Genomic DNA, 12851 nt, shown 5'->3' with positions numbered 1-12851 from the left:
AGGAATTCTGATGCTGCTTTGGAAAATTTTCATGTTCGTGATCACAGTCGAGCTGCTGCCAAAGTCTAGAGGAAGCAGTGGCGAGTTCCTGCAACTAACCCGGAGCTGCGATCGCATTCCTGCACAGTCATCGTTGTCGGCTGTCTACGGCGAGTTTGCTGTCCAACTGACGGCGGCTCAACTTCCAGTGGGGGCCACCGACCACACCCAGGTCATCGACGCTTCCCGCCGTCGACCACATACCGTCATCGACACAGCACACCAATGAGAGCATCCCGGTCATTAAAGTCACTCACCAACGACAACATTCTGGCCATTCATGCTGCCTGCTACAGACACGTCGACGTTAATATTTCAATTGTTGTCAGTTTATAAATGTATATGCGACGAACTTGCAAAAGAACTGATACATATAGGCCTTAAACACTAATGTCTTAAGAAACAAATAACAGAACCTTAGCACTATGCCGCGCGGGCTAGCCTTGCGGTCTAAGGCGCCTTGCCATGTTCGCGCGGATTTCCCCGTCGGAGGTTCGAGTCCTCCCTGGGGCATGGGTGTTGTCGTCAGTGTGAGTTAGTTTAAGTTAGATTCAGTAGTGTGTAAGCCTTGGGTCCGATGACCTTCGCCGTTTGGTCCCATACAACTTACCAAAAAATTTACGAATTTATCACTATGAATAACAATTGACAGTGCCAGTGAGTATTGGACTTTTCCGTGCAATGAAGTGAATTACTGGAAAACTTGCATAGTACCTCATACACATTAACTGACGTCTTTTGTCGGTGTGCACCGAACATTTTTGTGTACAAAGTGATGCGTTAACTTGAAAATTTGAACTTTAAATGTGTATCCTTGTACGATCAAACAATACTTCGTATTGACAATGAACTAATGATGAACTGTCATTAATAATTCACAGTTGAAGGACTTACTTCTTGTGATAAAGAGCACTGAACTTTTGAGAAATGACCGAATGAATAACATCCTTCATTTGCATAACCTTGTAGAAATATCCCGTGAGGCCCCAGATAACTTGAACATTTATTGCATTGTTAATGATCTGATTTTTTATTTGATGTAAACTTGTAAGATGAGGATATTTTGCCGCGCAGGATTAGCCGAGCGGTCTAGGGCGCTGCAGTCATGTACTGTACGGCTGGTCCCGGCGGAGGTTCGAGTCCTCCCTCGGGCATGGGTGTGTGTGTTTGTCCTTAGGATAATTTAGGTTAAGTAGTGTGTATGCTTAGGGACTGATGACCTTAGTAGTTAAGTCCCATAAGATTTCACACACATTTTGAACATTTGAGGATATTTTTTTTTTCATTCTTATCTGACTGAATTTTAACTGTCATATTACCAAAGTCAGGCACAACGAGACACAGCCAGGCACAGCCAGTCCGAAGGCTTCCACCTGGGTATTCAGCTGGGGTTTCCCTTAGGCCGCGCCGAATGGGGAAACAAGTTAATTATCATTGGCAAATTGTTATTTAAATCTGCATTAAGTTTCTTGGTCGCACTACGTAAATGACAAATGTGCTAACACGATATTCACTCAATAATTCTAAATGGCCTTCAGCCATAGTGTGAATATTACAATAACAACTTACTGTACCTGCAAAATACTGTGTAACACAAACGTTTTATGGAAAGTTTCAAGCAGGTCTTGCAAACAAGCAAGCTTTAAACTTTCCAGGGGGCATTCTGACGACTCCTGGAAAGCCCTACAAAAATTAATCTGCACCTATACCAGACGTGTCCATGCGAATGTATTTCTGTCGATAACAACCGTACGCAACACGACAGATAACTATAAAACCTACAACTCATTAATGTGTTAAAATGTTCATAAAATATTTATTTTAGTATCCAAGAGTAACTATACAATGTAACGACATTCTTTGTAACCATGGACATGTTAGTTCATTAGGTTAAAAAGACTTAGATCAAAAATGGAATACTACTTTTATCTCCATTGCTCAAGAATTAAGTCGCTTAGCTAAGTATTGGATGTAAGTATTTTGTGTTACAATTTACGTTAAAAAGTGAATTTCCCCTGTTGTTATTCAAAACCTCTCGCTCCCTGTGGAAATATATAAGTGAAAAATATTTATTTATTTAAAGTGAGTTGTGTAGAAGACTGGCCTTCTGGTCTTATTTTGTCGCAATGGCGCACAGGTGGCAATTACGTAGAAATTAATTAAACATTAAATATAGGGCTTCAATCTCAAGTTAAAATAATATGTACAGGGCGTACGTGAAGTTCAGGGACACCTTCAGTTATTAATTGCACAAGAACTAAACATTGTATAGATGTCATTCATATTGCATTTTGAAGAGAAACTCTGAAATTCTTTTTTCAAACATTCGATATGCGAACTATGAGTGACCCGGCAGACGTCAATACGGTAATAGAATTCTTGCCGAACCCGTCCCAGCATGGCATCGCCGACTGTGGCAATCGTTTCCCGTATTCTCTCCAAATAAATGGTTCAAATGGCTCTGAACACTATGGGACTTAACTTCTGAGGCCATCAGTCCCCTAGAACTTAGAACTACTTAAACCTAACTAACCTAAGGACATCACACACATCCATGCCCGAGGCAGGATTCGAACCTGCGACCGTAGCGGTCACGCAGCTCCAAACTGTAGCGCCTAGAACCGCTCGGTCACTCCGGCCGGCCGTATTCTCTCCCGGAGCTCTGCTACATCACCAGAATTTTAATGTGTCCCGACAGAAAAAAGTCACAAGGAGTGAGATCTGGTGATCGGGGAAGCCGTTTCATGAACAGCTGTCCCCCTCTGTAGCACGGCTGATCCATCGATGCGGCAGCTCCGTGTTCAGGTATTCACGAACTTCACGATGAAAATGGGGTGGAGCCCCATCATGCTGAAAGATGAGCGGAGAGTCGGATTGGATTTGAGGCATCAGCCATTGCTGCAACATGTCCAAGCAGGACTATCCAGCGACAGTGCTCTCAGCGAAGAAGAATGGCCCGTACAGTTTTCGACATGACAAGGCAAAAAAAAAAAAAAAAAAAAAAAACATTTATCTTTGGGGAATCACGCTCAAAATCGATGCATTCATGTGGATGCTTTGTACCCCAGGTTCGACAATTATGCCTGTTCACTTTCCCATTAGTGTGAAGAGTGGCATCGTCGCTAAAAATTAAGTAATCAACACTGCTATCCCCATCCCCATTCAATTGTTGCAACTGCGAACAAGACTCAAAGCGCTTGTCTTTGTCGTCGACATTGAGCTTTTGCACTAGCTTCAATTTGAATGGATTTACAGATAACTTCTGTCGCAGGACTTGTCACACTGTCGTTGGAGCTGTTTCGAGTTCACGGGATGCACAACGCACCGATTCATTTGGACTCCTTATGATTGTCTCTCGTACGCGGTCCACATTCATTTCACTCACACTGGAACGTCCGCTTCTCTTTGCCGGCACAAACAACCCGTCGTAACGAATTTGTTGTGTCAGTGGTAAATGGCCTTCCTTGTTGGTGGCTTCTTACCGTACTTCCATTGAACAGCTGTAGCACACTTGTTTTTGTCGTATTCCAACACACATAAAGCTCGCTCCGCACCTGAAATCGCCATGTTTTCGGCTAGCGCTGACTATTGGCAAATTACCAGGCTACACAGTGGCGGTATAAATGAAAAAAAACTTTCAAGGTTTCGCTTCAAAATGACATACGTGTGATATCTGTACAATGTTTGGTTCTTGTGCAATAAATAATTTGAAAGTGTTCCTGACTTTATGTACACCCTCCGTATTGAATACTGATAATAATTATTAAGCATTGATATTTGAAAAATTCATTTCATCAAAATTTTTACGGAATTGCCAAGATAGATTTAACTGCAGTAGGCAACAAGGCACAGCTTTGCATCACGATGTCTTAGAGTTTGCAACGAAATTTATTTCTGTCAAGGAACTGGTTAACCTAAAATGAAGACAGTGCGATATCAACGAAATCCTATATCGTGAGTACAAATCCTTAGGCTACGTAAGTGGTTACATCGGCTCTCTTCGCGACAAATAATTTAACGGGCAATAGCAGTAATAGTTTCATGCTACTTCTTTTTCTTTTAGCTATCCGCGAGCTTAGCTAACGTAATTAAAGCATTACGAGCGAAACTGCATCCTTTTTTACTAATTTTTGTGCCTGCCAACCAGCCTTGACAATTTTCGGCGTATATGTAAGCCGAATTTACGAGAGTGCAGAATATATGCGACGCTAACAGTGTATTAAATATCCTATAACTTTCTCCCAACAATCATGACCACACCTTGCATTAAAATCAGAATATTTTAATACCAAATAAGACAGGGGGCGATTTAGGGTATTTCTCGTGTCTCATATGTCTTGCACACAAAACGGAATAGTTTAGTCTCTCAAAGATATCAGCAGTTCTGAGCGATTGTCGTCTACTCCAGAGACCTTATTCCGTTATAGTTCTCTATCGGAATCTTCTCGCAGTATCATATCTCTTACTCTTCATCTACTCCGCTTCTATAACGCTGCTTTTAAATTGATTTCCCTTGTACTTCGCTTCTGTATAACTCTCCCACAGCTTTCCCTTCTTTGCTTAGAACTGTTTCTCCATCTTAGCTCTTGATATTCAGCCAACAGTTTCTCTTTTCTGCAAACGTGTCATCAATTTACCTCTAGGCGATACCTATTTCTCCCACAGTCGCACCTGAAAGCTTGTATATTCTTACATTTGTCCTCTTGCCATTAATGTTTTACCATTTTTCGCTTTCTATCAGTCTCATTTTTGAGCGTTTGTGTTCCCTTTGCGCGTGCTTCATTTGCTCGTTGTTGTATTTTCTCCTTTAATCAGTTAAATTCAGATTTTCCTGAGCACAAAAAGTCTTCTAATAGACTTTGTAATGTCAACGCCTATTTTTTATTCAGAATCACTTTCGCTACAGCGTTGTGTGTGGAATGCGAAGGAACATTCTCGTGATATTAATGAAAGGGACTTCATCGGTAGTAAAATAATAAATAATTATTGTCGATGACATAATTTAGTATTCTGTAAGAAATTATATCACAGACAATGAGCACAGAAAAAGATAATGAAAATCTCCATCTTTCGTTATGTATGATTCTGCTCGAGTAATCTTTCTTCTTCTTCGAACTGTTCTAATGATCGGATGTGACTGATGTCTTGTAACACAGAGGTCTGTAACAAACTGTGTTATGTTGTTAAGTAATATTTAAAAAATAGAGTTTATGTTTCATTAAAATTAATCCACTTTGTTTGTACTTTTATTTTACTATGATTCTCGTCCTATATAAATGTTAACTTTTCTGATCAGCTATAACGGAGCGCAGACATTAGCGCTATTGATCTACAGCGCGGTTTATTGGTAAATACTTAATAATAAGCGATTAACATTGAGAAATACTTTTAAATGTTAATGCAACTATTAAAGGTACAAAAAAGATTTAATATGTATTTTTTGTTTGTAATACAATAGTGCCTGAAGGAGAATCGATAAGTGACTGTCTTATGTTAGGAGCCATCTTAGTGAAATACTGCAGCAACAGCTGTAAAACTGAATTTTTATACAGACATAAAAATGGTCATTATTGTGATAATTATTGTGTATTGGTGGCCCAGAACCCACTCAGAGGTAATAAATACCACTTAGATTGTGAATAATCTTTAAATGTAGTGAACTTATGCCTATGCAAACAGCATCTTACGTGATAAAAAATGTTCTCTGCTGATGTATGAAGCCTGGTTATTTCGTAACACATTTTATGAAATATTAGTGTTGTGTGCATGTGGTATTACGTGACAAAACTGTTCATTTTTCTTAACGGAAAGTGTTGCCACCTCAAATAACACAAGCGGTAAATTAGGTAGACGATCTGCAAATTAGTAATGAGATTATTATGCAACAGCCCTGAAGATTGCTAAACATCATTGCTCTTGTATAGTTGAGGTTACTTATCATGCAATTAACTTGTTTGCTGGTTGTATATGATCACTTTTCTGCATGAACTTAGTGCCATTCACACTGCTTGACAGACAACATTACTACACGTTCCCAGGTGAAGATTTCTTTAACAAAATAACGATCATTAGCTAGGAAAAGCAGCTATTAAATAAAACCTCATGTTACTTTAGTAATAAGCAACTGGTTTTGTTGTAGTCTTGACGAAGCAAGATACAACGACACGCCACAACATTATTTCCATGGCGATGTCCTCTGCTGCTTCACAAATTCATCTATCGTTGTTTCAAAGTATTCAGGACCCATCACATTACTTTCCTACACTCTGAAATTTCTTAAATTTTTATCTGCAGTTTATATATATAAATTTGTGGTCAGAGTTTACATCTTTGGCTAGAAATGTCTTACAGTTTAAAATTTGGTCCCGAAACATATATCGAATGTTATATAATCTGAATCCTCCACTTTCTCAGTGACTCTCCACAGTATACAAATTTCTTTTATGGCTCTTATGCCTGGTGTTACGAAAGATTACAACAAAATTCTACCAGGCGGCGTCCTCTTTTATTCGTTTCCCTCAGTCCATATTCTCCTACTATTTTTCCTGCTGCCAAATTCCAGTCATCCATCACAATTAAAATTTCCTCTCCGTCTACAATCTGAACAATTTCTTTTATTTCATAATCCATTCTAAGCCGCTAGAGGCTACCTTGTAGAAAATCGTTTTTGCAGTGATTTTGCTGCGCCTTGTACCTCCTTGTGTGGTTTGATTGTTCTCCCGAAACACCCCGGCAGAGGCTTGTATATCTGGAGAGCGGAAGTGCGTTTGGGGTCGTGTGCTCTGTTTTTGGAGAGGCTTGGAATTGCAGCGTCTGTGTTATGTGGTGGCTACCCGTGAGATGGGCTAGTGACGCAGAGTGTGGAGACATGGCTAGTTGTAGTGTGTCAGCTGTGGTGTGTTCAAAGTGGCTGTTTGATGAGTAATTGTGCGGGCAGCTTTGCGATTTGTAGAGGCATGTGTATCTCGAAGTTCTCTGTCAGCATCCTGAAGAACATCTCTAGGCGCTGCTTTCTATTCTACAATGTGGTGCGGAGTCTTGTGGAGCCTGAAATGGGTTGGTGACATAGTGGCGGGCTGTTATGGGAGTCTTGTAAATTCTTCTTCACTCTGGTAGCCTGTGGTCACAATGTTGTTTCTATATGGTCTTGAGAATATGATGCGGTAGCCTTCTTCTTCTGGGTTCTCCAGAAACCGAAGCTTATTGTATTGTTCCCGCGTGGCTACCTCTGAAATCGTACTAATATTTCCTGTCAAGTTTTGAACAGTGCCGTGATCTCGAGTTGGTCGTGCTATGTTTAGTTTCAAATCGATAACTGTTGTGTGTAACTGATGCCACTAATTCGGTCCTTGCTCATGGCATAGGTGCCTCCTCTTATGTTTTATGTGTATTCGTTGTTTATGGTAACATATATGTTTTAAGTTCAAAATGGTTCAAATGGCTCTGAACACTAAAGGACTTAACTGCTGTGGTCATCAGTCCCCTAGAACTTAGAACTACTTAAACCTAACTAACCTAAGGACGTCACAAACATCCATGCCCGAGGCAGGATTCGAACCTGCGACTGCAGCGGTTGCGCGGTTACAGACTGGAGCGCCTAGAACCGCTCGGCCACTCCGACTGGCCTATGTTTTAAGGGTTTTTATCCAATTTTACTTCTGTTTAATATGCATTGGAAAGGCCACATCCGTCACTGATCTTCTAAAAAAACGCACGAACCAGACGTTTGATAGAGGGCTGGTGCTTGTGTGTGGTTGTTTGGAGTCAGTCTCTTAAATCATCTGTTATCTTTCATTTTTGTAATTTATGAAGCTCTTCTAAGTTAGTCAATTGTAATTATTAATTCGCTATTAAAGTTCTGTGAGCATTTATGGTCACGGAAATTTGCTATTGTGCTCAGAGCTTTCGTTACTGTTTTTTCAACTGTTTGATTAAACTGAGTGTCTTGTAATACAGCAAATCAGCTCCTACAGCTGGATACTATTTTGAATATGCTGTGTGCTTGAGATTAACATTATTTCTTATGTTGTAGAAGCTGTTTGCTAATTTAAATTATGTAACCAGTGTTGTGTTGTTTTAATCTGTTCACTTGTTTCAACTTTGGTATAACGCTATTTACAAGGTTTAATTATTTATATCATAGTTGCAAGTTCATATTATCATGATAAGGCGGAAATATTGTAACTGGATTACATTAAAATTTAGTAAGCACATTTACGTTCCCCATCCCAGGATTTAACTTCATATCAAGTGGATTTTTCATTTTACAGTTTTTATCTAATACCTTTGAAATTTATTTAAGTTTTGACACCTTCTCTTTTCCTACGCTACAGTCAGGTGTAAAATTTGTGTTTAAAGCTTGGTTTCATGTGAATCAAAGCTATTTCTTGTAAGATGATAACATCAGAAATTTTAATATGAAGTACCGAGCATATGTCATTAATCCTGCGAAAGTTCAAAGTTTTGGGTTTTAATACTGAAGTTTGAATTTGTGTGAAATAAATCATTTTAAGCGAAGTGTGCAATGTAATTTCAGCCTACCCCAGTCCTTTCAGTTCATTAGTGGGAGAGCATCTTTACGAGGAAGTGATGGGGTTCTGATCCTGTATTGTGCTAGGGCTAGGTTAAAACGTTCAGTTGTGTTCTATCAGTGTTTTTATATTTCAGGTTTTTCCTGGGTGAAGTATGGAGCTAGGAATGTGCTAGTACATTTTATATAGCGATAGAGCTGTTAGAATACGAGCTTACCTTCCTCGGAGAAAAGGTTGGTGGTAGCATGGTGGCAACGGCGCGATGTCGGCACCGATTGCCAGAGCGCGATCTTGTTGTCATCAGCGATACTGTTGGCTAGATGAATGACACCTGTTTCTGTTGTTGCAGCCTCAACGACAGCTTACAGGCTAGCATACTGTTCTTGCAGGCAAGCGTTCCTATCTGGGCGCAGATGTTTTTGAATACGGGCTCAAGTAAATCTTATGGTTAGCTGTATTCGAGATATTGAAGAATTCGTTACTGACGCTAAATAGAAAGAATTTATTCATGAATTATGGGATAAAGTAATGAAATTTTAATTCGAAGACAGTTTATTAAACTTACAAGTTAAAAATTACTTTATTGAATTAGTGAGTTAACGAAAGTGGAGAAGGTGCTCACGTTTCCGGTCACTCGAGTGAAATGTTGAATAAGCCCAATAGTGTTGGCAATGATATGGAGGGTTTGAGGAGGTGTAATACGTTACCCAATCCTTTTTCCGCTGTCCTAGGAATATATTAAGTATTGCAGTACATGCTAACGAGCAAATAATTCAATTATGTGGCTGACGGAGTGGTTACAAAATTAAGAGTGAGGCTCTACGAGTGTCGGACACGGTTTTACCATAAATTATGTAGCCTCTTTCTGTAGGGAAACTTAAAGATATGACGGAAGCCGCTGACGAAAATTTACCGTAGTGCGATTTAGCAAAAGAGTCAGCTCTGGAAAAGAAGTCGAAATGAGCTTGTAAACTTTCATGTCTGTTGCGTGCGACGCATTTCGGGGAATCTTGCTCAGTATATTTACGACTTTCGGGTAGCTACATCGGTTCTGTGTTTAGAAATCTTCTAGGTGGGTGCCGTGAAAAATATACTCGTAGTTAAAGGCATTCAGCCAGAAGTTGGTCAAGGACGCTATTCTTCACTAAGCCCCAGACATTTGCTGAATAAGCTAGTCTCGCAGATTAAACGTAATAGATTTAGTGATAAGCGTAATCAAGAGAAATTTTGTGTTAGTAACAAACAAGTAGAAGGTACCATAAGTGGGTGACTTCATCCTAATTTCGGTTCTGAAAACAGTAAGGTGTGTTTAGATATAATAAAGGTCATGCTGTGCGTGATTGTGGCAAGGACCAGAGTCAAGGAACATTCCGTTCTGAAAAGTTGTGTGTTTTCGGTATAACCTGTGAGGGTATTTTTCACCTGACTGCGGAAAAAATAGTTCTAAGGGGAAAAAGAGTTGACGCCAGTTGAAAGTGGGGTGGTGTAATGTTAATGCTTCGATTAGAAAGACAAGCAAGGTAAAGAGAGCCGCGTGCATCACTCTACACCAATCTCTCCTTTATTAGTGCCACTATGCAGGAGGAGGCCGTCAGTCCATTAGTAACATAGTATGTCTTTCCAAGGCTCCTCAGGTTCAGAAGTCTGATTTACATCGTAGAATGGTTAATGGTGAGGTTATTCCAGTGGTAGGAAGGATTGTTCTTTGTCAGACTTCAAGGTTTAAGTAGATCTATTCAGTTTACCATTCTAAGGGGGTTGGCTATGCGTGTCAACCATAGGTGTATTTTCTTAGGAAAACGGTTTGCGAATTGGATTATGTTGATATTGCCGTCCGGTTTAAATTTAGACTCGATCTCAAACATCCTTTGTGTCGACCTAAAGCATGCACCATTCAACCGTCAAACCCAAGTTTGATATGTCGCACTTACGCGTGGTTTTGTTAGAGGTGTTCGAACAATTCCCGGAAGTCCCGGGGGACAAGTGGGAGTACCAATAAAACTGAGTACACCATCCATTTGACCGATAAGGTGTGAATCCGTCAGTCTCTGCGTCTCCTCCAAAAACGGGGGAATTGAGGTTGCTTCTATGTAAAATGCTCGCAGAAGGAATAATTAGGCCGCTCATGTCTCCCTATGCCTCGCCAATGTTTTTGGTGGCGAAATCCCAGGGGCAAGGTTACCAGCCGGTAGTGGCTTGCAGAGCACTGAACCAAAATGTTGTTCTCGAATCTGTTCCGCTTCCTGAACTGCGTAATTGTATAGGCAAGTATCTGGGGCTAAATACTGTTCCTTCTCTTATTTAAACCAAATGTATAATCAAATCCCTTTGTCGAAAACTCAGAAGCTGTTACTGCATTTACTACAGATTGGAATTTGTTCGAGTCTTTAATCCACAAGCTAACTAACCAAACAAAAAGTTTGTCCGTTTAATCCACAAACCAACCAAACCAAACGATTTGTTCGAACACAGACTGGTCCCCTTTGGTCTTGCCGCGGGAGCAGCTGTGTTATACTGTTCGTTGGATTTGGGACAGGGAGACCTCTAATGTAAGTGCGTATACCACTATCGTGATGATGTTATTCATGGTAGTAACTTTGAATATATTTTGTTGCATAATGCATATAGGTTCTTGAGTGGCTGATCGAGGGTCGCCTTACCGTTAAGCCTTCCAAAGTTAATTTAGTGTGGACGGTCAGGTAGTGTCTGCTAAGGGAGTGCGCACTGATCAGCAACGAACCCTAGCACTACAGAAGTTTCCAGATTGCAGAAGCAAAATATTTATCTTCCAAGGTTCACGGACACGGCGAATTTTTTCACAAATTATTTCCAAATTTAGCACAATTAGCCGCTCTCCTTAGTCATCTGTGACGGAAAGACGAACCATTTATCTGGGGAGCGCTGCAGCAGGCATCATATGACACGCTACAGCTGGCCTGCCAACGCGCCTGTTTTGGGGTTCCGAATTATGACATTCAATTCATAGAGCAGACTGATGCATCGAATACAGGTATTGCCGCTTTTCTGCTTTACGAGGACAGAGGTGAAAGAAAACGTACATTTTACGCCTCCCGGGCATTAAGAGATGCAGAAAAAATATTCATTCTATTAATCTAATGGTTTGGCTGTGTTGTTTGGTTTTCAAACGTTCAAGTTTTATTTAAAACGTATGCAGTTTTTACTGGAAATTGATAAGAAAGTTTTATCTTGAGTGTTGGCGCGTCCTCACGAGGCACGGAGACTAGCGAGATGCGAGGTTTGAATATATGATTTCTCTTTTGAGGTTCGGCACATTAGGAGAGTGATAACCAAGTTGTCGATGCCCTAAGCCCCATGCTTCAGCCTCGGGAGGAACTCGAGTAACTGTCGCCCGATGTATTCAATGAATTTTGTGTTGGGGCTATCCTTGGCGAAGTACCCGACCTGTTTGGTAATACTGCGTGCTAAGCAAGAGAACGACCCTCAGTTGGTCGCTATTACGTGCCGACTGGAGGCAGGAAACAATTTTATGTTACGAAACTCGGTACGATGGGAAGTCCTTAGATTTGTTCACCCCAAGATTTAGTTCCAGATATCTTTAAATATTTACATGAGTCTCTTTGTGACAGGTACCTTGGTACCTTTAAAACTGTTGTGAAAATTAGAGAGAGTACAACTTGGCTAACCTTAAATAAGGATTTTTGCGAATTACAGAAATTACAAGGACAGTTGAGAGTTCGGGCACTGTTCGTGCATTCGCACAGAAGAAGATGGTCATCTCCGAAAGACCACATACCGTCTTCATTTATGTATAGTTAAAGCCCACCGGCCATTTGACCATCTTCTTCTGTGCAGATGCAGAAACAGTGCCCGAACTCTTACGGGAATCGGCAATAAAGCCGCGAGTAATGAGTATGATGGGCAGGGGCACTATGAATATAGTGCGGGACAATAAGTTTCGATTGTGGATCTCACGGGAGGCGTGCCAGAGATAAGTCCCTGCAGTCGCACCATACCCTTGGTGTCCTCGGTGGCTCAGATGGGTAGAGCGTCTGCCATGAAAGTAGGAGATCCCGGGTTCGAGTCCCGGTCGGGGCACACATTATCAACTGCCCCGTTGACTTACATCAACACCTGTATGCAGCTAAGGGTATTCATTTCACTGTAATTTCATTCTAACGAGCTGCATGGTCACCGATGGTACCTGATCTTTCGGACATGTCCGAGAGAACAGATACCATCTTCATATATAATGTCAGAAATGTCTCAGAGCTAAGGCTAATCTTAATTCCAAGAACTGTG

At 40.7% G+C, this 12851-nt stretch overlaps 1 non-coding gene across 1 annotated transcript; it reads left to right on the top strand.

Annotated features, from left to right (window-relative positions):
* Positions 1-12573: 12573 nt before the first annotated feature.
* On the top strand, positions 12574-12647 carry Trnas-uga. The gene has a single exon. It is a non-coding gene; the product is annotated as a tRNA-Ser (tRNA).
* The last annotated feature ends 204 nt before the right edge of the window (positions 12648-12851 follow it).

This window comes from Schistocerca americana, chromosome 3 (genome assembly GCF_021461395.2).
Source record: "Schistocerca americana isolate TAMUIC-IGC-003095 chromosome 3, iqSchAmer2.1, whole genome shotgun sequence".
NCBI classification, from domain to species: domain Eukaryota; kingdom Metazoa; phylum Arthropoda; class Insecta; order Orthoptera; family Acrididae; genus Schistocerca; species Schistocerca americana.
This window is presented reverse-complemented; position numbering and strand designations above follow the sequence as displayed.